Source organism: Gopherus flavomarginatus, chromosome 2 (genome assembly GCF_025201925.1).
Source record: "Gopherus flavomarginatus isolate rGopFla2 chromosome 2, rGopFla2.mat.asm, whole genome shotgun sequence".
Lineage (NCBI taxonomy): Eukaryota > Metazoa > Chordata > Testudines > Testudinidae > Gopherus > Gopherus flavomarginatus.
In genome coordinates, this window is record NC_066618.1 from 166,743,986 (window position 1) to 166,769,612 (window position 25,627).

General features: G+C 45.5%; 1 protein-coding gene across 3 annotated transcripts in view; it reads left to right on the plus strand.

Annotated features, from left to right (window-relative positions):
• Positions 1-16,714: 16,714 nt before the first annotated feature.
• PLEKHA2 (pleckstrin homology domain containing A2) overlaps positions 16,715-25,627 on the plus strand; it is a 57,584-nt gene continuing 48,671 nt past the window's right edge. Inside the window, exon 1 of one of the 3 annotated variants that reach the window (XM_050940122.1) lies at positions 16,715-16,776. The gene's annotated coding sequence lies outside the window, so the exon portion shown is untranslated. Of the gene's footprint in view, positions 16,777-16,950; positions 17,165-25,627 lie in introns of those variants that run through there. The other 2 variants (XM_050940123.1, XM_050940121.1) reach the window with 2 other exon arrangements.

Genomic DNA, 25,627 nt, shown 5'->3' on the forward strand with positions numbered 1-25,627 from the left:
AAACCAGAACTGCATTAATGCCCCTGCTAAGTCATTTCTTACAGCTATTACTCTCCAATGAGAACAGCAGAGGCCACGGCAACATCACAGCAGTTCTTGTGCCATGATTTTCCTGGTAAAACTGCTGGTTGCAAGGGTGTCTGTGCTGTTCAGGTTTGTATACTGTGCCTGTTGCCATGGCATCTGAAAACACCACCATAAACAGTTACATCAGAGCGGAATTTGGCACAAAAGGCCACAGAGAGTTATAGATGGTTATTTTAGTTGTTTTTTTAATGAAAATGTTCTTTTTGGTGATTTGTAAGATTAAGGGAATAGGGGAAAGAGTAATGTCAGGAAGATTTTGCAGAACGAGAACTGGGAAGGAACGGAGGGTCCAGTTTAGCTTTGCTCTCATCAGCTTGAGTCACTTCTGGAAGATTTTGAATATATTTTGCATGTCTGAGAGAGACTTGGCTCAAAGCACTTCCCCTCGCACACACAGGGGAAAGTGAAGGACAGAGGAAGATGAAGTGACATGCTCAAGGTCCTGACTCCTAGGCCAGGCCCTTACCCACTGGTCCACATGGGCTGTGCATGAATAGCGCTATAAATGATCTTTCATACTTTCTCCCCTTTACTGCTTCCTGAGAGCAGCACCTTTGATAAGTTCTGCAAAGGAAAGTTACAGTTAATTAGCTCAAGCACCAGTCAGGTGTTTCTTCCTAATCAGTCACTGACTGACAGAATCAAGCCTGTCACATAGCAGAGAGAATTGTCTTTACTATGGGCACAGTTTTGTGTGATAACGAGATTACCACGTAAATTCACTGCGGTGGGAGACAATCAAATCAAATCATAGAATTATAAGGCTGGAAGGGCCCTCACGAGGGCATCAAATCCAGACCCAGTGCTGGGGATTCTACCACCTCCCTTGGAAGCCTGTTCCAGAGAGTAACTGCCCTGAGAGTTTCAGAGTAGCAGCCCCGTTAGTCTGTATCCGCAAAAAGAACAGGAGTACTTGTGGCACCTTAGAGACTAACAAATGTATTTGGGCATAAGCTTTCGTGGGCTAAAACCCACTTCATCGGATGCATGTAGTGGAAAATACAGTAGGAAGATATATATATATATATATATATATACACACAGAGAACATGAAACAATGGGTGTTACCATACGCACTCTAACGAGAGTGATCAGTTAAGGTGAGCTATTACCAGCAGGAGAGAAAAAAAAACGTTTTGTGGTAATCAAAATGGCCCATTTTCAGCAGTTGACAAGAAGGTTTAGGGAACCGTAGGGGGAAAAAATAAACATGGGGAAATAGTTTTACTTGAGAGTTAGAAAGTTTTTCCTAACATCTAAACTCAGTCGCCTTTGCTGCAGAATAAGCCGATTATTACTTCTCCTACCTTCAGTGGACATGAGAACAATTGACCACTGTCCTCTTTATAACAGCCCTTAACCTATTTGAAGACTGTTAACAGGCCCAGTCTCAATCTTCTTTTCTCAAAACTAAACAGGCCCAGTTTTTTAGCCTTTCCTCATAGGTTGAGTTTTCAGAGCTTTTTATAATTTTTGTTTATAACCCTCTGAACTCTCTCCAATTTGTCTACGTCTTTCCTGAAGTGTGCTGCCTGGAATTAAACACAGTACTCCAACTGAGGCCTCATCAGTGCCAAGTAACATGGGACAATTACCTCCCTTGTCTTACATACAACATTCCTATTAATACACAGCAGAATATTAGCTTTTTTTTTTTTTTGCAGCTGTATCACATAGTTGGCTCATTTTCAGTTTGTGAGCCACTATAACCACCAGATTCTTTTCAGCAGTACTACTGCCTAGCCACTTACTCCCCATTCTGTAGCTGTGCGTTTGATTTTTCCTTCCGAGGTGAAGTACTTTGTACTTGTCTTTATTGAATTTTATTATGCTGAATTCAGACTGATTCTCCAAGTTGTCAAGGTCGTTTTGAATTCTAAGCTTGTCCTTCAAAGTGCTTGCAACCCCTCCTAGCTTTGAGTCATCAGCACGTTTTCTAAGTGTACTTTCTACTCCACTAGCCAAGATATTTATGAAAATATTGAATAGTGTGGGACCCACTGCAGGACCACACTAAAGAGAAACTCCCAGTTTGAGAGTGAACTATTGATAACTACACTTTGAGTCCGGGCTTTCAAGCAGTTATGCATACACCTGATAGTAAGTTAATCTAGACCACATTTCCCTAGTTTGCTCATGAAAATGTCATGTGTCAAAAGCTTTACTAAAATCAAAGTATATCACATCTGCTGTGTCCCCCAGCCCCCCAATCTACTAGGAAAGAAGGAAATTGGACTGATTTAGCCTGACTTGGTCTTGACAAATCTATGCTGGCTATTCCTTATAATCCTATTATCTTCCAGGTGTTTGCAGATAAAAGGCCAGGATAATTTTATGAGCATTGCTAATTCGTGTAGTGAGCAATAACCCGTAATTGGCTCTCTTGAATCAGGACATAAACCAATCACCACAGGGATCAAAGAGGACCCTTGTCTGAAGCATTAGCTATTGGTCATTGGAGGCAGGCAATAAGACTTGATGGATCTATGACTTCTGATTCCGTATGGGAACTCTTGTGTTCCTAACAAGTCATGCAGAGGGACCCATGGTCAAGCTTTCCTGTGGACATGCAGCATGGTATTACAACCCTCATACGTCCTTTTGCTGTTTGATCAGAAAAGCAACACAAAGCAGGCTGGGCCTGCAGGACATGCAGCACAATTCCACTCATGCTTTTCTCTTGTCCTCTTTGCCAAGGGATGGCTCTAAAGTGCCACAGCTGCATTGCATCGAATGAGGATGATTGCAACCAGCAAGGATCCCACAGCTGTCCTCACTATGCAGATGCCTGCTCCACCATCGTTGCAACAGGTAAGTCCCTATTGACAAGGACAAAACAATCGCTAGTGAATGTATATCTAGGGGAGCAAACACACAGTCAGGCCCAAAAGGCATGTTCCATAGAGCAGCAAAAATTTTTCCTATAATGTGACCTTCATGTGGTGTACTGAAAACTCTGTTTATAATTGTAGGCTATCACTTTAAATTGCCAAGTGTAGAACAGGTTCTGGGCCTGCTTACAGGTTAGGTATCTGAAGGGAAGTGTGAGACCAGGGCCTACCAGCCGGAGTCTGCTGGCAGCCAGCCTAAGGTAAGATGGAGGGAGTTGTGCCTCTGTGTTTTAGAGAGCAGCCTGCTTTGTCGCTCTCTGTTTTGGGGTTCTTGGGTGTTATTGTTATGAATTCTAAGACATAAAGTTATATTACATTGCAACCTTCCAGCAAGAACATTTATGTTTTTATCTAACTTCTCTGTGTGCGTATACCAGGAACATAACACTTCACATGCAGCAGCATCAATTACTTCTTTAAAAAAGTCAGCTGCAAGCTAAAGAGAAAAGAGACTTTAAAAGGAGAAGACAGTATCTTGGAGGAAGAGAAGCGAGTTTAGGGACATGAGGGAGCACTCAGGAATGTGCAGTCATCACCTGTGGAGAGCTAGCAAGGAGGGGTGATGGATCCAGGCTGGAAGAAGTGAGTTGGAAAGCTGGTGGCTATGCAGTGAGGGGAGACTGTTTTTCCAAAGCCATTAGAGCAATTCTGAATTGGATTTGGAGTAAGATGGGAGGGGCAGATGGTGCTGAGAATGAGAAGAGTAGGTAGCAGCAGATGGAGGTGAGAGAATTGGTGGGGGGTTGCGGTTGGGAGGCAAACAAAAGTAACTGAGATTGAGGATAACTCTGGGCAGAGAAAAAATAGTCCCCACAAAGTGAGCAAAAGCTAGAATAATGGATACATGCTATAGAGGAGAAAGAGTCGCCGGCAGAACCCAAGGAGGAAAAGCTCAGAAACAGAGCAGGGGAAACCTTCCCCAGCTAGGAGTTTATTTTTAAAATGTTCCTTTTAGATTTCAATTGGTTCCAGGAAAAGAAGCAGCACTTTCCCCAGGGGATTCTCTGCAGATGTCCAGAGTCTTCTGCTGTGAGGGAAGGGGATGCACAGAAAGGGCTTGTCAGAGGCAGTATTAGCTGGAGGGTTCGTCCAGATTGCAAGATCAAAGAACTGAGGCTTGGCAGAGCCTGCTCCTGTGGCACCGTGAGTTCAGCGTCAGCAGCCTGCAGGAAGGACTCAGCAAAGGCTTCCAAGCTTTTGAGTAGAAGTCACAGTGAAGGCCAAATGGAAAACAGCAGTCCTGGGTTCTGGGCCATCCCAGAAGTCCATAAATCCTGTTTGAGACGTCTAAATAAATGTCTAGCTGCTGTCAATGTTCAAGCTGGAGAAACGCTACAGCAAACAAACAGTCAGTCTCCTGGGACTAAGCAGACTTGCCAGAAACAGCACTGGAATTGGCTTGACTTTGTTTCCACTAAGAAGCAATATAGTGAAGTGTTAATAACTTAACAGCTAACATGGCTTCCTAGACCAGTAGGGAGTAAGCAGAGTGCTCAGTAGGGGCCTTAAACTCCATGCACTGCAGAAGTAAGGAGAATGCTGAAACAGCTTATAGGTAGTAAAAGTGTGTTGTGGTTAGTTCACAGCTCAGCTTTAACAAGGATGAGGTTTGGTCTGCATTGAATCAGCAGGTTCATTTACGCTGAGCCAAAACTCATAGATACAGAGATTTTTAATGCCTGAAGGGACCAGCCTGAGCTTCTTGGCTGACTTCCTGCATAGCACAGGCCAGAGAATTGTATCCAGTGGTTCCTGCATCCAAGTGACAAAAAATCCATCACATCCCTAGGCAAGTGGGCTTACCAGTGGCCAATTAGCCTGGTTGTTTAACAGACTTCCAGTTACTGAAGTGTGCATAAAAACCGTGTGCTTTTGTCAGTATGATACCATTCCACTGGGACTTGCATTTGACAGGAGCCATTCAAATCAAGCAACTCTGTTAGTTCAACAAACCAGCCAGAGGAAAGATGGGCTGGCTTGCAGGTAAGGAACTCGGAGGAGCTGGGCCCAATTCCAATCTCTTCACAGATTCACTGCTGGACTTTCAGCAAGTCATGTAGGCCCAGATACTCACAGATATTTAATACCTTAGTACATTGGAGGATTGGGGCCTTCCCCTCGCTGTGGCTCAGTTTAATGGAGAAAGTATTTCTTGAGAGATTTGCAGAAAACTCCATTAGAGGAGCTCAGAGAGTACAGCAATGAGAGCTCCAGGAAAACATAAAGGTGAATAAATAGAATATGTAAAATAGTCCAGGCTCAAGGAAATTCCTTTCCAGCTATGAAAACAGAAACAGTCTGGGCAGAAGAAATGAATGTATTTATTTTTCACTGGCTTATGCGGAAATATGTACAGTTTAATTCAAGTGGTGATGTTTCCAATACTTAAGGCATGAAAGCAGTCTAAAAGCCATAGGAATTTCTAAAGGTCACCTGAGGACAGCTGGGGAAAATGATCCATCGTCACTTGGAGAACATTTGTGTGCAGAAATTGAGATTTTAATGAGAATTTGGTCAAAAGTAAAATCTCAACATTTTCCCCTAGATTTTCTTCTGGAGAAACTAAGAATTCTGTAGCTCATGCGTTTTCATAATTGGATCCCAGTTAGAGATGTGCTGGTCGTGATTGTGTGCAATCACCAGCTGTGAGGAACTGGGAATGTTCTTAATGTTTGCTCTGAATACTGTGTTAGTGCCTCAGTGTCCCCATGGCAGTTCTTAAGTATCTGGCAGAGCAAAGGGCCAGTGCACCTAAATGCCTGGCACTCTGTCTCCTAGCAACTGATGGCCTGGGCCCCTCCTCTGCAAAGGTGCCAGCTGAAGGTGTTGGAGACAAAGGGATCAGGTGACCTCCTGGCTGGGAAAGGGGCTGAGCAGAGAGGAGGGGCTGGGAGGGGTTGTTAGTCTGGAGCTGGCTGGGGTCAAGGGTGGAGGGCAGACCTGGGGGTCTGGCTCACTGCCCCCCAGAATGGACCCAGCCGAGGGGTCCGGTTCGCTGTATCTACAAGCTCTGTTTTAGACCCTGTTCCTGTCATCGAATAAACCTCTGTTTTACTGGCTGGCTGAGAGTCACGTCTGACCGCAAAGTGGGGGTGCAGAACCCGGTGGCTTCCCCAGGACCCCGCTGGGGTGGACTCGCTGTGGGAAGCGCACGGAGGGGCAGAGGATGCTAAATGCTCCAAGGAGAGACCCAGGAGGTGAAGCTATGTGAGCTTCTTGCCCTGAACAAGTCTGCTCCAAGGGAGAGGAGGCTCCCCAAAGTCCTGACTGGCTTGGTGGGGAGCAGTTCCAGAGCATCGCCCGGTGACTCCGTAACACCAGCTGGTTTGTAGGAAGCCTTTTGTGCAACTGGGATTTTTCCCAGCAGTTTCCATAATTGTTGCGCACAGTCGCAGCTCTGATGCTGACTTCTGGTTAAGAAGTAGCAGCAGTTGTGGGTATTGGTGGCATTCTCTGCTTTTAGTAGTGAGTGCACAGGGCAGTGACATCCTGTAAAATCATCACAATTGATCTGAGATATACAGCAAGAATTTTCCGCCCCAGAGAAAGTCCTTTACTATGCGCTGTTCTGGTCCTCCAGAAAAAACAGTCTGACACCAGAAAGACCAAGTTCCCTCCAACCGAGGAGCTGAAAGACAGCAGAGTGGTGTGGAGCAGAGAGCACAGGGTGGGAAGGCAGATGGGCCAGAATTCTACTCTGGGCTCTGCCACTGTTCCACTGTATAGCTTTAGCCTTTCAAACAATGTGGCTGTGAACAATACTTAGCCACCTACTGCACAGTGGGATGGTGAGAGTTGATTCTGGAGGGCTTTGAACCCATATCAGTTCTGTGGATTATTCCCCAGGCTCACTGTGCAGCACTGCTTTGCTGTTCAGCTGTCTCAGCTGATGTATCTCCTGGTGGAGAGTCAGTTCTGGGGCAGGGAAGGTGGCATTTTTACTCCACGTCTCTAGCATAAAGGAGGTCTCTAGCTCACTCAGTGATGGGACTCGACAGATCAGCTTAACCCAGGAGAAAAAAGAGATTGTTCAATACAGTAGCCTACTGCCATGACAATATGTAACCGTTTATACACGTGTTTCTTTTCAGATAGCGTCATTAAGTCTTGTTCCTACAAGTCCTTCTGTGACCAGGCTTGGTACAGGAGTGTGAGCGGGGCCACCCTGGAATGCTGTTTCAGTGATGACTGCAATGGGCCCCAGAGAGGCTCCAGCGCTGGGACGAGGAACGCAGGGGATTCAACACAGTTTCACTATCCCATCTTCATTGCAGTGGCTGTTGGGAAATTGCTGTTGAGTTCCCTGTGACGTGATGCTGCGCAGTGTCATGCTTTTCATTACGAAAGCTCAGCTGTTACAACAATAAAGGAAATGTGAAATACACCGGTAGCTGTTAAACCAGCCTACCTGCTAGCTGTAAAACTGTAATGCTGGATGTTATTAAAACTAACAGTTTAGCAGCTCATACGTTTGCCCTAATTTCTTTCTGCACTAGAGTCAGAGGTTTCTAGATTGTTTTCTGTTTAAATCTCAAGAGACCAAGCCAGGAAGAAGTCAAATAAACTCTGCAGTTGAAAAGCACATCAAAGATACTGCTTTTCATTTCACAGCTAAGCCATAAGCTAGCAGTATAACAGGTCCCGAGTGAGTTGTTGAGTTACTTCCCTATCCTCCCTGTCTAACTTGGAGCTCACCCAGGCCAGGTCTGTATGAGGAGTGCTGCACCTTATACTGTGCCAACAAAGCACCCCTAGAGTGGACACAGTTTATACCATCAGAGCTGCCCAAGGTCACGCAGAGTGTCTCTGGCAGAGCAGGGGACTGGAGCCAGGTCTCCCAAGTCCTAGGCTAGTCCCCTAATCACTGGACATCCTTTCTCTAGAACGAATCAATAAAAAGGACAAATGTCAGCCAGGGACAGCAAGGGCCTTAGGCATTGCTAGGGAGGTGAGTCTCAATGGGGTGATGCCCCTGGCCCCCTGACTGGCCAACCCAATGCAGAACTGGATGTTCTTTCAGGTTTACTCAAGGATTTGGGGGATTGGTTTCTCCTTCCCTGACTGTATAGATGTGGGCCTGGCCTAGACTATAAATATACCCAGAGCTGGGTATAAACTAATCATGGCCCCTGAGTCTGCTCTGGGCACACCCATCACAGTATGCTGCATTAGAGGATGTGACCCTGCTGTGCCACCCCTCCCCCCCCACCAACAAGAGCCAGATGGCTCCATAGAAATGACGCTGTTCTTCTCAAGGAGCTTGAAGCATCAGTTCTTAGCAGTTCTTAGCACGTTACATGGTCATATGAGCTACACAGCCCTGAACAAGTAGCACTTTGTGTGTCCATAGAGACTAAAGAGATTAAACTTTCACAGTGACTAATTCAGCTTCTGCTTATTACAATCAGCCCTGCTGGGAGATCTCGCTTTTCCTCTTCCCACCACGCTGTGCCTTTGAACCCATAATGAAGGGTGTGTTCTGCATGCAGCATGTGGCTATTATGTATTATATTGTGGTAGCACTTAATGCCCTACTGGGATCAGGAGCCCCATTGTGCTGGACGCTGCACAAACCCATAGGCCAGTGCAGGCCCTGCCCTGAAAAGCTTACAGTGTAAAGAGACAAACAGCCAACCCATGGTGGAGATAAGAGTACAATGTGTAAGTAAAGTGACTGGGGGAGAATGGCAGGGGTGCCAACTCTTGTGATTTTGGGAATTGTATTAAAGCCCCAAATCCTGGAGTCATGTTATTATCTTAGAATCTCAGCTGCTGTTTAAAAGGGCGGGGGGGCATTTCTAGACATCATGATTGTGGGAAAAAGATTGAAAATTTGAACTCTAAAGGCACAGCAGGCAAACAAACAGATTCCCTGCCACGCACACATTTATTGTTTAAAATCCCATTAGATTTAAGCCAATCTCATGGTGCTGGGCTCTGGTTCATGATTTTGAAGTGAAAGTGGACTTATGATTTGTGAACATTTTGGAGTCGGCACTACTGGAATGGCCATAAGTTTTCTTAACTCCATTTCTTGTTTCTCTATGATTGTATGTATTTAATTAATATATGTATTGTCATTATTATTGTATGATGGGACTGGGATAAGGTAAACAGGCAGTGAGTAGGAGCAAAGAGAAAAACAAGGAAGAGAGGGACAAAGGGGAGAGGGTAAGCTGGGCCACTGCCCAAGAGTGTCCCATTGTTTCCTTGTACTCCCCTGTCTGTCTGTATCCAGCTGTTGTCTCGTCTTTGACTTAGACTGTAAGTTCTTTGGGGCAGGGACTGTCTTTTTGTTCTGTGTTTGTGCAGCGCCTAGCACAGTGGGGTTCTGGTCCATGAATGGGGATTGTAGGTGCTCTAATCATACAAATAATCAGAAATAATAATGGGGGGGAAGCATGGAGGTCAGGGGACGGGAGGCTGAGAGTAGAGTTTGGGGCAGAATAGCAATCCGCCAACAGAAGATCACGTCCAGAGCTCAGACTGTAGTGAAGTCTGCAGACTCTCCCTGCCTCAGAACTCAAGACAAGGGGACATGCACTGACATTGAAAAGTGGCAAATGCAAAAGTGAGAAAAGAAAATATTTTAACAGAACACATAGTTAACTATGGAACTACCTGCCATATGATGCCATTGAGGCAAGAACTGAGCAAGATTCAAAGAAGAACTGAACACTTATATGGCTAATAAGAACACCCAGAGTTACAACAGTTAATCCTAATAAAAATTTGGAAGAGATATAAAACCTCTTGCTTCAAGGCTTACACCAATGTCTATCAAGAGTTTGGATGGGGACAAATTGCACATCTGCTGACTGTGGGGTTCTTGCGCCTTCCTCTGGAGCATGTGGTGCTGACCACTCTGGCACACAGACAGGATACTGAGCCAGCTGGACCGTGAGTCTGATGGTGTCCCAGGGCGAGGAGGGCATGGGGAATGTGGAAGGAGGAGGTAGGCCACACTAGCTGAGATTTGCCCTGCCAAGCCCCTGCTGCTCCTCTTCACTATTGCTGAGGAAGGTTCCAACGCCTCCACGGTCCACCCTCTTCCCCCTAGTTCTGTTTCTGCCTATCCGTGTGTGGGGGAGGGAATGAGGAGTTTGGACCTGGTGTCTCCAGGGGGCCAGCTGGCACTGGGAGTGCTGAGAAAGGCAAGGGGTTCTGGCTGGGTTTCTCCCTGCCCTGCTGCAGATCCCAGTTGTTGCTGAGGGAGTGCCTGCTGCTCCAAGGGGCTGGCACAATACCCTCATCAGGGAGTTCCTGTTCTGCGTCCCCCAGCCCCAGTGGCTGGAGGAGTAGCTGGGGGCTCTGAGGCTTGATGTAGCAATGGGATCAGTTATATGCAAAGGGAGTTTGTGCAAGCCTCACTGGCAAAAAAAATCTGTCAAATGAGGGCCATAAGAGGAAAGGCTCCAGATTCCATAACTATATTAGGAGCGCCCACGTGATCTTATCCCATGTGACTGTGCTAGTAGAAAACAGGGCTGTTTCAGTCCCAGGCCTTAGTGCAGTCACAAGGTCTGCAAAAGATGCCCCGATCTAAAAATACTCCATAGAACATTTTAATCAGTGCAAAGTAGCCAGAAAGAAAAAGGAAAAAAGAGTTGGTAGGGGTAGTCTGAGCATGCGCTGGTGAAAAATGCCATTTCTGTGCTGCATGTGGAAATATTGAAAGAGAAATCCAGCAGAAAGTGCCTGCCTGAGTGAGAACGCTGATCAGAGCCTTGCTTAGCAGAGCAGAGCATTGTGTCTGCCCCAAAGATGTTCCTGCTAAGTGTAACCAGCAGGGTGTCTGAAATACTAACAGACATCAACCAGGACTTTCCAGGGGGGGAGCGAGCACATGGAAAGAGTGGAAAGCAGAGAATAATTAGAAGAGACAAACTTGTTGGATAACCTAATGAAAAAGCCCAGATTGGGAGGTCTAACTTTTTGTTACACATGTTTATATGAACAAAAGTGGTGTTGTAGCTGGGTCAGTCCCAGCATATTAGAGAGACAAGGTGGGTGAGATAATATCTTTTATTGTACCAACTTCTGTTGGTGAGAGGGACAGGCTTTCGAGCTTACACAGAGCTCTTCTTCAGGCCTGGGGAAGGTTCTCAGAATGTCACAGCTAAACACAAGATAAAATGGTTAGTTTAGCACAAGGAGTTAGACCAGTCTCTTGGGGTGCATGTGTCTACAGAGCAACTAGACACCCTCAGCTGGCCCATGCTAGCTGCCTCGCGCTGCAGGGCTGTTTCATTGCTGTGTAGATGTCTGGGCTTGAGCTGACGCCCAGGGTCAAGGACCCTGCGGGGCGGGAAGGTCCCAGAGCTTGGGCTCCAGCACAAGCCCAGAAGTCTGCACAGCAATGAAACATCCCGTTAGCCTGGGCCCCACGAGCCCAAGTCATTTTAAAAGGCCTCAGGCCCCAACGTACTGACCCCTTCTGAAAAGCTGGCCGCTTAATTTGGCACAGGCCAGCCGTGAGTTTGTCTTTGCTGTGTAGACATAAGTCTAGAATATACCCTAACTGCTTGTGCTAAACTATCTGTGTGATCTTGTGTTTAGCTGTGACACTCTTCCCCAGGCCTGGGGAAGAGCTCCGTGTGGCTTGAAAGCTTGTCTCTCTCTCACCAACAGAAGTTGATCCAATAAAAGATATTATCTCACCCTCCTTGTCTTATTTGAATAAAAGGCATTAATTTTGAGGGTGTTCACATGTATTGACTTGTTTACTTTTGGCTATCTATCATCTGTGCAAGCCCATTTTATTCCCAGAAAGGGGAAGGATCGTAAATACTCGTGTAAATGTGCCTCTGCACAAGACCACAAGTATTCATGCCAGATGTATTCAGGCAACTGACTTGGGATCTTCCAGAGAACGTGGGAGACACTCAGTCAAAAAGCAGGAACAACAGCATGGGACACATTTTCAAGTGCTTTGCACCCAGAATTAGGTTTTTAAAAGGCCTCAGCATCCAACTCTTCTGAAAAGCTGGCCAATTAATTTGGTGCCTTCATAAGAGCTGAGCTCTTGAAAATCTGGCCCCATGTAACATAGGTGAACAATTATGCAGAATGGCAAATAGCTTGCAAGCAGCCCACAGGCTGAAGTACGTTAGCATAAACTAGCAATTAAATCATTAAAAATAAGAAAAATAGCTGTGAAAAAGCCAAATCCATCTGTGGATAATTCACTTAAAGAAAAAGAGGCTCCATTCACCAGATAAATTGTTTACTGAGACTAGTTCACCCAACTCTTTTCCTACACAGAAAGTTTGCATACTGCATCTGTATTATGCACACATATTTATGATTGCAGATGTGCTTATAGGTGTTTACATAATAATTCTGCAGATACTTACTATATGCTCATATGTAAACACATGCATAATTTTATGTGTAACTCAGTTATCATTATGTGCTTGGCCATTCCCAGGGCTGGAGGAGCTGCCCAAAAATGTTCTGGGTACAAAGGAATTTTAAAGTGAATATAAGAGACAGAAATGATAAAAACTGCATTCCCCACCATGCACCCAATCACTCCTTGGTGACTGGCTGACTAGGAAACATGACCTTGTGAGCTAAAAAGGAGCCACCTAAGCAGAAGGTAGCTGAAGCTGCAGCACCTTTCACCCACCTAAAAAGACATTTTAAAGGGCATAATGAAGTCAGGGGCGGCTCCAGGCACCAGCACACCAAGCGCGTGTTTGGGGAGGCAAGCCACTGGGGGCGCTCTGCTGGTCACTGCGAGGGCAGCAGGCAGGCTGCCTTCGGTGGCTTGCCTGCAGGAGGTCCGCCGAAGCCAAGGGACCAGCGGACCCTCCGCAGGCAAGCCGCCAAAGGCAGCCTGCCTGCCGTGCTTGGGGCGGCAAAATGCTTAAAGCCGCCCCTGAATGAAGTGCCTCTAAACCTGTCACCTGCTCGTCACTAGACAGCATGGCTTTGGGTATTTATCCCTTTTGCAACCTGTGCCGCAATACTGCCCCCTATAAACCTTGGGCCTGATTCTCCACTGCCCTGTACCTTGCACAGCCATGTGCCCCGGTGCATTGGGAGTTTAAAAGGCTGCCCAGTCACCCTGGTAGACTGTTATACTCACTTTGCGCTCGTTGTGAATGACCACACAAGGTACATGGCAATGGAGCCCCAGACCTCTTGACTCCTGGGAAACAGTGCACAGGTTCTAAGTCTTATGCGTCTGAGACTGAGGGGACACTAGGTGGGGGTGGGATCTGAGTTACTACAGAGAATTCTTTCCTGGGTGCTGACTGAGTCTTGCCCACATGCTCAGGGTTTAGCTGATCGCCATATTTGGGATCAGAAAGGAATTTTCCTCCAGGGCAGATTGTCAGAGACCCTGGGGATTTTTCACCTTCTTCTGCATCATGGGGCATGGGTCACTTGCTGGAGGATTCTCTGCACCTTGAAGTCTTTAAACCACAAGTCGAGGACTTCGGTAGCTCAGACATAGGTCACGGTTTGTTACAGAAGTGGGTGGTTGAGATTCTGTGGCCTGCTTTGTGCAGGAGGTCAGACTAGAAGATCATAATGGTCCCTTCTGAGTTCTGACCTTAAAGTCTATGAGTCTATGAGGTCGGGAGCACATGACAGAGGGGTCATGTGACTCCAGGTTGGAAGTGATGCCTGCTATAAATGGAAAAGCCTACCCTCAATAGCAGGGGATGTAGCTAGGACATGGAAGGTGGTGTGTCCTATAATGGCCGGGAAGGGAAGTGCCCTCCTCAGTTTTCAGAAAGTGGGGTAAGTCTCTGTTGCTAAATGTGCTGTTTTACTTACCTGGAGACTTTTGCGGCTTCTGTTATTTAAGGAAACCTGCTGTGAGGAAAAGGCCATGGAACCTGACTGGAGTATTTAGACTGTATTTGGACTGTTCCAGGTAGTGAATCTGCCCACCAATGTACATCCAGTCAGTGCATGTTCTTTATCTGTGCGTTCACACTGCTTCTTGGGGCAAGGGCTGTCTTCTGGGGTGCTACTGTAATAACAAACTCTGATGATGATGCTGAGTTTTACTGAGGGATGAGGTAGGCGAGGGGTGGTTCGTTCTTACTGTCACCAGCAGAGACGATGTCCAGAAGCAAACATGAATCAGCCAGCTAGGGGAAGCAAGGAGAAAAAAATACAGTTCTTTGAATGACTTGCTATGGCATGATTGCTGCCTGATCAATCCCCCTAGGCTCAGACGCCCACCCCTCTCTAATTGCACGCAGACAAGCAGATCCTTCCGCCCAGATCCAAGGCTGGTGTAACAGTGCTGAAGTACATAGAAATGGTATCTAGGATCCTGCACTCCTGCAAGCAGCTCTCTGGGGTGGTTGAGAGGGACAGCTGGAAAGGGAGCGCAGCAGTTCTCTCCTGATGTAATAACACATTTTGGGTTACAATTTCCATGAGATGTTTGAGTCTGTGGCAGGGTGCTATCTCAATGGCAAAATATTTATGACAGGCTGGAACTGTCAAGATGATAAACCAGGAAGGAAAAGCTCCCTCCCCTGGAAGGGGCATCGAGAAGAACTCACTGCTTGAAGGCTTTGCCATGGCCAATCAGAAAAAGCCAGTATCAATGGCTGCGACTGTGAAACTGCTGAGGAGTTGCATGTTCCATATAATTTCATTTAATGTGTGGTTTGAAAGGAGGCTATGAAAACAATAGCTCCTTCAACCACGGCTGGGCTTCCTGGGTGCAACCTTGTGCGGAGGTGGAAGTCTTAAGTGGCACTTAGGCATGTGCTGCTCATCTGCGTGGTGGTATATTTCACCCAGCCAGAGATAAAGGGGGTTTATCTTGGGTCTCTGCAAAAAGAGTTTTCTTTTACAAGAGCTTGACTAGGGCATATGTTTCTTCAGGAATTTGATACCCAATTCATCCCTATTCAACACAAGCACGTGATTAACTTTAAGCACATGCATGGTGCTGAGTAGGGATGGACTTATGCAGATGCTTAAATGCTCTGCTGCACAGGGCCTGTGCTGCTGTGCCTGGCTCTACAGAATTCTGCAACGGGTCAGTGCCTACTCTTCATTGCAGCCAATGTGGTTTTTATCTGCCTCTCACAGGAAGTGCAGGCCCCGAATATGGTCAGACAACAATGAAGACACACAGTTGCAGTAACAGCAGTTGAGTGATGTCTTTAGCATGGAAGGGAAAAAAATTGTTCTAAAAATGACCCAAACCACAGGAAATGCTTAGGGGTGAAGCAAGTATTTTAAGTAATAACAAGATAGTGCATAATTGTTTTTCAAAACTACTGTCCATTCTTTAAAAAAAGTAAGATGAGGGGAATTGGAGATTGTTACTTACATTGCTTGGAAAAATACTCAAAAATCTCCCCAGAATTTCTGACTTTGGTCTCTGCAAAACTGCTCCACTGAGAAAGAAAACACTTTTATCACACAGTTTCTGTGCAAATTCACTCTGGCAGTTACAGAACCAGGAACCCTCTGCATGAGTAACAGATCTATCCCTTTGTGTAAAGAAAGGTTATTTGCCATAGCGGCGGAGGTATCTAGGGCAAATTAGGCATTGGCTCAATAACTGCTCTAGCGATATACATAATGTATTGCCTTCTGCTTTACAAACCACAGGGAAGCTTTCATGGGGGGGGTGGGGGTGGGGAAATTCTTTGTTCAATGAGATTCACGAAGATAGGAATCAGCCCATTGCTTTATCGATAAAGGAACATAGTGAATCAAACTGCTTTCACAGGTATGACCACTCTAAACTGCATCTTTGCAACATTTTTATTAAATGCATGAGTGACAGTAGAAGGTTGTATTAAAAGTGATGTTAGACCATGTGAATCATGGGTTAGGCATTTCACTGCTACCCAACCAGCTATATAGACATTGTTCACTCTTCCAGCCCCATTTTCATGAACAACAGTGGAGCAATCTCATATACAATCCAAGTCATTTTTGGCTTTTAGTTCCATTTTGTCACCAAGTAAAACTTTATGGTCCTCAACTCCACACTAGGGAAATACTGGCCATCACATTACAGGCAGTTTGCTGATGTAATATGTTAGCTTTTTTTTTTTTTTTTCCCCTTTCAAGCAGACAGCCAATATCACAGTACTATATAATTTTTGGAGGGTCCTGATTCAAGAACCTCTTGTCTGATTCACTGATTGGTCGTAGAATTATTTTTCATCTGGGGATGCAACCTACAAATTCTGTATATCTCAGTGGATTTTAAAGGAAAGTCAGGTGCAACCTTAGACCATGATTGTGCAAGGTGTAAGCACTTGATTAACTTCATGTGCATTTACTGGATGGGACCATTCATGTGCCTTACTGTTTTCTAAGGACTGGGGCCTGAATTATGTGTAAAAACGTAACTGCATCATTAAGGGACAGATATTAATCCTGCATGAGTCAGGAAGCTGATGAGTTGAGATTCCCATAGCAACTTTTAAATCTGCCCCCTTCTGTTTATGCATCACAATAGCATCTTTCATGACATGAGCAGCACACAGCACATATGTATTGAAGCTGTTAGAATTGGTGAAAAGTGTTTTGGAAAACAAAAAAACAATCACCACCAATCAAAACTGGTTCACAGGATTTAGCAGCCCTGAGGTTTTTATTTCAGCAGCGACCTTCCTTTGCGGAGCCACATTCATTTACACTGAAGCCTGGGCCAGGACACCCCCAAAAGTCAGTTGCTGAATGAAAACCATAGGTGCAGCTCCTGGTTCCTGGTATGTGTGGCAAACAGGACAGAGCCAGGGCGATACCAGTGCCTGCACTCCGGCCAGACGGCGCGGGACGAGCAGGAAAAAAAGTTGGTGCAAATCTATACTCCCCCCGCCCCCCACCCCGGAGTGAGAATTTATTTGTAAAATTCACCCCCCCCCCTTCCCCGGGCTGGCGATGCGGGCTGCAGGCAGAGGGCTCAGCTAAGACGTCTGGGTCTGCCCCACGAAGCAGGGGCCGGTCTGTAGCACCCTCCCCAGCCCCACCCGCCGGTCCCCGCTGCACCCTGCGCGCACCCAGCCGGCTCCCTGCCCCTGCACTCACATCCGGGGCTGGGTTTGCTGCTAACGCGAAACGTAAATTAACCCGGAAAAAACGAGGCGCCGGAGCCACACGCCCCCAGCTCCCGATGTGACCGAGGCGCCGGAGCAGCGCCCGGCTGGCCATGCCCCGGGGCCGCCCGCAGACGCCGCTGGGTGAGTGGGGAGCGCCCCGGGGGGGGGGGCGGAGGGGCGCAGAAGCGTCCCCCGGGGAGGGTGGGTGCAGGCGACGCGCCGGCTGGCAGCGCCCTGGGCAGGGGTGAAGGTTTGGGCGGCACCCCGGGAAGGGGTCGGGGGGTGCAATGGGCCGAGCGCCCCGGGGGGCGGGGTCGGAGCTCAGCGCCTGCCCCTGGGGACAGAGCATCGCTGGGGCGCGCGGCGCTGCCTGCCCGGAGCTGCCCCCGGAGGTGCCTGTCCGCGCCCTGGGCAGCGGAGCCGGAGCGCTGAGCACCCTCCCCACGGTGTTTTTATGTAGCAGCGCCCGGCTCAAGTCGGAAAGAGGCTGGAATAACTGCGTGCCAAGGGCTCCCGCTGTGGGTATGTCTGTGGCGCCCCCACGGTCGGACAGAGTCCCTTTCCCCTTGCTACTCTGCGCAGTTTGAGCTGATCCTCAGAAGAGTTTGTCGCTGTGCACATGGGTTATTGAAGACCACAAAATGCCCAGGCATCCTTCAGGGAGCTTGCAAAGGGCTCCATGTACGGCCCTGAGTTTCAATAGGGAACTGTGCCTGGGTATGTACTGGAATTCAAGAGGGGCTTTTTGGTTTAGCGTCTTAAGATGTATGTTCATGCTGATCAGAGAAGACCATGTAAGATCCTTGTGAAGATTTTAATTCAACCATGTGATCTGTTCTCATCCCTATTCTGCACACTGTATTCCTGCGTTGGGTCTGAAGGACAGCAAATTCGTACCAATTAGTCTTTCCTTGATTTCAGAGGACTTTGGGTCTGGCCCATAGAAAGAATTTCAAGTGCCTGACTTCCATTAGCACTAATGGGAGTTACAAACAGTTTGTGTCTTAGTCTCATTTCAGTATGTTACTATTTTGAATATGTAGGAAGCCATCAGTATTCACATGGGATGCTGTCCCAAAAGGGAAAAGTCTCGATGGGGTTGGTTTGTCAGTCTTGGAATAGTGCAAGAACCTTTTCTTAGCGGCCCCTGGATCCGTAGCCTGAATCCATAGTGAAAGGCCTCTGCAGTTTCATGATTTATAATCAATAACAATTTGTTGTGTTTCTGTGGCACTCTAACCTTCCCAGCACAGAATATTTACAGGTGGGAAAACTGATGCAGAGAGATGTCTCAGATTGTTGGCACCCAAAATTTTGGGGCTAAGCAACAAATATATGGTGAGTGAGTCAGTGGGAAAGGCAGGATTAGATCTCCGGTCCAGAATCCCAGTCTCCTCGTTAGTTTCACTAGATCAAGTTGCCTCTGACAATTCATTTATGAACAGAAGGATGCTGTAATGACATAGTTTAACCTCACTACTGTCAGGCCTTCCTTTGAACTGGTTAATTCCAAACATTTGTCTTTATTAAACAATTAACATAAGTTTTATTGCTGAACCTATTGCACACAATATTCACATGTGTTCTCCCATTCACCTGCCCTTCCTCTGGAAACTGCCAGCATTCTATGAGTTAATGGGGAGAATTTTATGAGTTCTCTTTAGTGATCATAGGCGAAAGGAAGTGGAGTTTGCAGATGTGGTAATGTCATCAAAGGTCTAAATGATCTTCCATCATAGCGTAGGATGTTTTAATAACTGTACTAGGTGGTGCCTTGGGAACTGTTGACGCTTTGTGGAAGAGTGGATATAATTTGGTTGCCCAAGACAGCAGTAGAGCTAAAGTAGCCCCGTGTCATCTCAAATTTAAACTCTTCAGAGAGGGAGACTGTGTCTCAGTTGTCTTAAGAAAAGCATTGGCTATGCCGTAGATCCAGGTACCAAGGTGGCAAGCCATCTCTAAGGTGGAATCTCCATCCTTAGAGGTTCTTAAGGCCCTGGTTGACAAAGCCTTGGCTAGGATGATTTAGTTGGTGTTGGTCTTGCTTTGAGCAGGTGGTTGGACTAGATGATCTCCTGAGGTCTCTTCCAACCCTGATAGTCTATGATTCTAAGCCCAGTACAAATAATTAGAAATGTAGATTCATGTTGACAGTGTTTCCTTGGAGTGGATCCAGTGTAAATGTATCTTGGTTCCCATTATTTTCAAGGATACCAAGTGCAGAGACCCTCACACTGTCTGGGGCCGGCAGAATACCCATTTATTGTAACCAATTGCACAGCATATGACTCTTCCATTTACAAAACACTAAACTCTGTGGTCCCTTGCAGTGTTATCTTCTGCACGGTGCCCTAGACTGACCTAGCTGTGTCATACTGGGCCATCTAAGAGCTTGTCTGCATTGGGACATCCAGAAAGTTAATCCAAATTAACTAACTGTGAGAATTTGAAATGGATTAGTTATACTGAATTAAATCCCTGTGTGGATGGTGTTGTTCAGAATGAAAATTTGCTTTAATTTGGTTTAGTTTAATTCACTTAGGAAGTGAAGGCCACTTTAATTCTGAATCATGTTATTCCCACAGGGATTTAATGTGGTTTAACTAATTCACTTCAAATTCATACCCTTAATTAATTTGGATTAATTTTCTTGTATATCCACATGTATGCAGTGTTGTTGTAGCCATGCTGGTCCCAGGATATTAGAGAGAGTAGGTGGGGAAGGTAATATATATTATTGGACCAACTTCTGTTGGGGAGAGAGAGACAAGCTCTTGAGATTCTGAATAAGAGCTCTGTGTAAACTCAAAAGCTTGCCTTTCACTAACAATAGTTGGTGCAATAAAAGATAATACCTCCCCCACCTTGTCTCTCTAATGTACATGTAGACACATCCTAATTTATCTAATGGCTACTTTGCACTATCGTTTTAGGAACATTGAAGATTTATTTTCTCTTAATATGCTTTTCGCTCTAGGAGTTGCGTTGATAATGCTGCTGTTCAGTGCTGCTGAAGTGGGATGAAAAAGTGAAGGAAACCTGTAACTTTGCATCTCAGGATAAAACTAGGGAGCAGCAGCCCTCCCTTTGATAACTGAGATTTTGGGATTCAGTTCCTGGGAACTCTGCCCCTTTGCAGCATCACAGGTCAGAAAGGAAAAAAAGGTGATCCAGGTAACTACAGGCCTGTTAGTTTGACATCTGTAGTATGCAAGATCTTGGGAAAAATTTTGAAGGAGAAAGTAGTTAAGGACATTGAGGTCAATGGTAATTGGGACAAAATGCAACATGGTTTTGCAAAAGGTAGATCTTGCCAAACCAACCTGATCTCCTTCTTTGAGAAGGTAACAGATTTTTTAGACAAAGGAAATGCAGTGGATCTAATTTACCTTGATTTCAGTAAGGCATTTGATATGGTTCCACATGGGGAATTATTAGTTAAATGGGAAAAGATGAGGATCAATATGAAAATTGAAAGATGGATAAGGAAGTGGTTAAAGGGGAGACTATAACGGGTCGTACTGAAAGGTGAACTGTCAGGCTGGAGGGAGGTTACTAGTGGAGTTCCTCAGGGATTGGTTTTGGTACCAATCTTATTTAATCTTTTTATTATTGACTTTGGCACAAAAAGTGAGTGTGCTAATAAAGTTTGTGGATGACACAAAGCTGAGAGGTATTGCTAACACAGAGAAGGACCAGGATATCATACGGAAAGATCTGGATGACCTTGTAAACTGGAGTAATAATAATAGGATCAATTAAATAGTGAAAAGTGCAAGGTCATGTATTTAGGGATTAATAACAAGAATTTTTGTTATAAATTGGGGACTCATCAGTTGGAAGTAACAGAGGAGGAGAAGGACCTCAGAGTATTGGTTGATCACAGGATGATTATGAGTCGCCAATGTGATATGGCCATGAAAAAAGCTAATGTGGTATTGGGATGCATCAGGCAAGGTATTTCCAGTAGAGATAAGGAGGTGTTAGTACTGTTATACAAGGCACTGGTGAGACCTCATCTGGAATACTGTGGGCAGTTCTGGTCTCCCATGTTTAAGAAGGATGTATTTAAACTGGAACAGGTACAGAGAAGGGCTACTAGGATGATCTGAAGAATGGGAAACCTGTCTTATGAAAGGAGACTCAAAGAGCTTGGCTTGTTTAGCCTAACCAAAAGAAGGCTGAGGGGAGATCTGATTGCTCTCTATAAATATATCAGAGGGATAAATACCAGGGAGGGAGAGGAATTATTTAAGCCCAGTACCAATGTGGACACAAGAACAAATTGATATAAAATGGCCATCAGGAAGTTTAGACTTGAAATCAGATGAAGGTTTCTAACCATCAGAGGAGTGAAGTTCTGGAACAGCCTTCCAAGGGGAGTAGTGGGGACAAAAGACATATCTGGCTTCAAGACTAAGCTTGATAAATTTATGGAGGGGATGGTATGATGGGATAGCCTAATTTTGGCAATTAATTCATTTTTGACTATTAGCAGTAAATATGCCCAATGGTCTATGATGGGATGTTAGATGGGATGGGATCTGAGTTACTACAGAGAATTCTTTCCTGGGTGCTGGCTGGTGAGTCTTGCCCACATGCTCAGGGTTTAGCTGATCGCCGTATTTGGGGTCGGGAAGGAATTTTCCTCCAGGGCAGATTGGCAGAGGCCCTGGGGATTTTTCGCCTTCCTCTGCAGCGTGGGGCACGGGTCACTTACTGCAGGGTTCTCTGCAGCTTGAAGTCTTTAAACCACGATTTGAGGACTTCAGTGGCTCCAACATAGGTTTGATACTGGAGTGGGTGGATGGGATTCTGCAGCCTGCGATGATCATAATGGTCCCTTCTGACCTTAAAGTCATTGAGTTGACAGTAGCTATAATTGGGTTTGAATGTGATTTGAATGGTTCCCTTTCCATTTTATAACTCCCGGTGAAGCTGTTTTATTCAGGGAGCAGTGCCATACCCTTCCTGTATTCTGGGAGAAAATCAGAGAAGTTGGTTGTCTTGTGCTGGAAATCTTTTCCAGTAACTTCTTTGCTGGTGTGATCACATTAACTGAACCAGGCAAGGATTGTGTTGTTTTTTAGCATGTTTTTTGGTTTTGTTTTTAAGAGGGTGAATTTACGAATATTTTGCTCATCTAACTGTGTTGTAAAGGCAATAGAAGAAAAAAATCCCAGAAAGCAAGAGATCGTCATTCTGCAATGTGTTGACATAAATTGGAACCAGTAATGAGATCCTAAGGGCCTAATTCCACTGCAAAGCTTGGGAAATGCTTTAAATCAGTGTTGGATTTCAGACTGGCTTCCAGAAATCGGATGCAAACTTCTCCCATAAACTGTGACTTCAACTGTTCAGTATCATTATCCTGTTCATAATTTATAATGCATGTAATCTAAAGTTATAACGGGACATGTTCTTCTGATTGCTGAGCCTTCAGGGAGTCATTAGCTGTTCTAAATTATGTTAACTAGTTGTAAAGCATAAGCACAACTGAGTTTTTCCCCTTTTTGCAGTCAGTTCTTTGGTCTCAGATGGTACTGTCTTCCACTATTGTAGGATACAGAAAATATATTTATGTATCATCTGTTCCAGCTTGTGTGGTTGCTCCGGTGATTGTCAGCTATTTGTTCTAATAATTGATGAACAGAAGTTATTGGTTACTGAGTTTCAGGCAAACATTCTAGCCATGAATTAAGAAGCCTTCAAATCATCATTGACTCTGCAATCCTAATCCTGTGATTCTTCCCTCATTAGCATGGCTTGAACCTGTTTCTGGGCTGCAAGCTCATAGACTCATAGATTCTAGGGTCAGAAGGTACCAATGTGATCATCTAGTCCGACCCCCTGCACAAAGCAGGCCACAGAACCCTACCCATCCACTTCTATAACAAACCTCTAACCTCTGCCTGAGTTATTGAAGTCTTCAAATTGTGGTTTGAAGACCTCAAGCTGCAGAGAATCCACCAGCAAGTGACCCATGCCGGGTAACAGTATTTCTATGCAAATATGCATGTGGTAGGAAATGCTACAGTAGAACAGGTCAATGGTATGTTCAGTGTAGTGTTCTCTCTCCAGCAATGAACAATGTCAGATGTGAAATATGAAGGTGTAAACTACCCAGAATGCATCTAACTGTACAGCCAGTTGACTAATTTGTACAGTGCTCCGACAGTGTCAGGTGCTACATAAGTGCTGAGTATTGTAACAAGACTAAGCTCTGTTGGGAAAACTCTTCCCGACTCCAGCTGGATTTCTGGAGCTGGAAGATGGGGGAAAAACCCCACCTAGTGGAACTGCAGATGTTGTTCTTATTTTGAGCTTATGGGAAAGAGAAACTGGTGATGGTTCTAAGGAGACAGATGGATCATTGCAACCTCTGTCCTGCAGCATACTGGAGAATGGATCACTGTAACCAGGATGAGGAGTGTGCATGATGATTGCCTCCCTAGAGCATGCTAAAAAAGAGTACATTCTAGATCTTAAAGCTCGGCGTGATCATTATCTCCTCTGCCCACTGATTTTTGTATCTCAAAGTGCAATCTAAGGTTGGTCACTGTCACCTTTTCCTGTGCAGAAGGAGCTGAGCATTTGAGTATTCTTGATCAACCTTGTGTTAATTGAGGCAGAGTAAAACTATAAGAAGCTGCAGCATTTCTGACCAGCCTTTCACGTACCACCGCAGAGAAAGGCACTCTGCAGCCCAGAAGTGCCTGCTGCTAGAGTTTAGTTAATCTGTTATTGCCTGTTAGTACAGTGATACGGCTGCCCTTTATCTCTGTTAGCAAAGTCGGTTTCTTTACACTTTATATAAGCTCTGTGGTTTAAGGGCCTTGACTAAAGACTGAGATTCATAAAATAGTTTGCATCTTTATAATAGTCACTTCCAAGTAGAATTTGGCTACTGCTCACATGTGCTGCTGAGTTGTAACTGTACCGTTCTAAGGGTCTCGTAACGTATGGGAATGTCACATGTCTGTACTTGTCAGGGATGGCCTTACTGAACAACGTTGTATACACCTGAGAAGCAGCATATTGCTAATATACACGCTCTGCAACTTGATAGCACCTGGCTAATCGACGCTTTCATTTTGGGCCTAACCTGCCCCCTTGCTGAGCACCTTACTTCATGAGTGGTCACATTCATTTCAGTTGAGTGGTTTGTGGAGTCAGCATGAGAAAAGCTGGCAGAACTGGGCCCTGAGCTTGTTCCTGGTGGAATAGATGGGCCAGATATCTCCCCAGCTTCCTCGTCCGATTGTGTGTGTGTTCTTTTTCCTCCCCTTTTGAAACACCATGACCTGTCTTACTTTTTATTAGCAGCAGCATTTCTGAAGCCCAGTCTACACACACAGTCACACCGGTTGAACCACAGGTGTGGTTTTAAATCAGTTCAAACTCCTGTGTGGACACTCTTATTTCTGTTGATCTGAAGTCAATCAGGAACTGGTTTAAGCTGAACCAAATCAGTGTGCTCTGAAACAAAAATAAGTGTCCACACAGGGATTTGTGCTGCTTTAACTATATCGGTTTAAAATCATTAAACTGGAACAGCTTCCCCGTGTCAGAAGAGCCTGGGAAAGCGAGTGCTATCCTGCTTCTTTTGCCTGGGCCCAGTGTTTGTATTTGACAGTGCTCTGGTATGATATGTATTGTCATGTGTCTAGAGGCAATGGCTTAACAGATTAATAATTAACATTGATTCCAAATCTATTTCACAGTATCCTTTATTCTGTCTGGTTCAAATGGCTAATCTGATTCTAATGACATCCAAAGGTCTTTATAATTTTCTGTGTGTTGCCTTCTCTCTCTCACCCCTGATGGCAAGCCAAACTACCCACACTCTGCCCTCCAGCCTTTGGTCTCCTCAGAATAAGTCTGCTTAATTCCCCTAAGACAAGAGGAGTTTACTAGGAGGTGACCTTTGTCAAAACAGCACTGTCTCTGCTGGGTGCTGCTTCCAGGCCAGTCAAGCCTCCCTGGTCATTTCCTACCCTGCTTCCGAATGTGATACATGGCTCCAAACGCTGATGCTGAAAATATGAGCAGATGACAGCAGACATTTTATTCTCTGTTCCATCTGCCTGTTTAACTACTGGACAATACATTTCTACAGGGGGGGCCCATGAGACCACCCATTGCAATTTGTAAAGTAAAAAATCATATTTTCTCCTTATCTGCAGAAGACCTTTATTTGTGCCGCCTGTTTTACTGGCGCTCATATGGGCTGCCTTTCACACTCCTGCTAGCTCACAGTCAAACTCCACCTGTGGTATATTTGTAACCAGTCCTTCTCCGTGATATAAGTCACCTCCCATTCCATCCACCAAGAGTCACAATAATTAAGAGGCTTCTTGCCCAAGGCATTACTGAGGTATGGTGTCTTTCCAGCTACCTACGTACAGCACCTGATTCTCCACTGCACTGCACTTTGTGTTGGGACATGGACCAGTGCAAAGTGGGTCAGTGTTAGTGTTTTGTGCTGACCGTGCATGCATGTAAATGACAACAGTGTGCAAGACAGTGGGGAATCAGTCCCATAGACCATGTCTGTAGTGAGCTCCACCTTAAAGGGCCTGATTCTCCATTGCCCCAGTCATT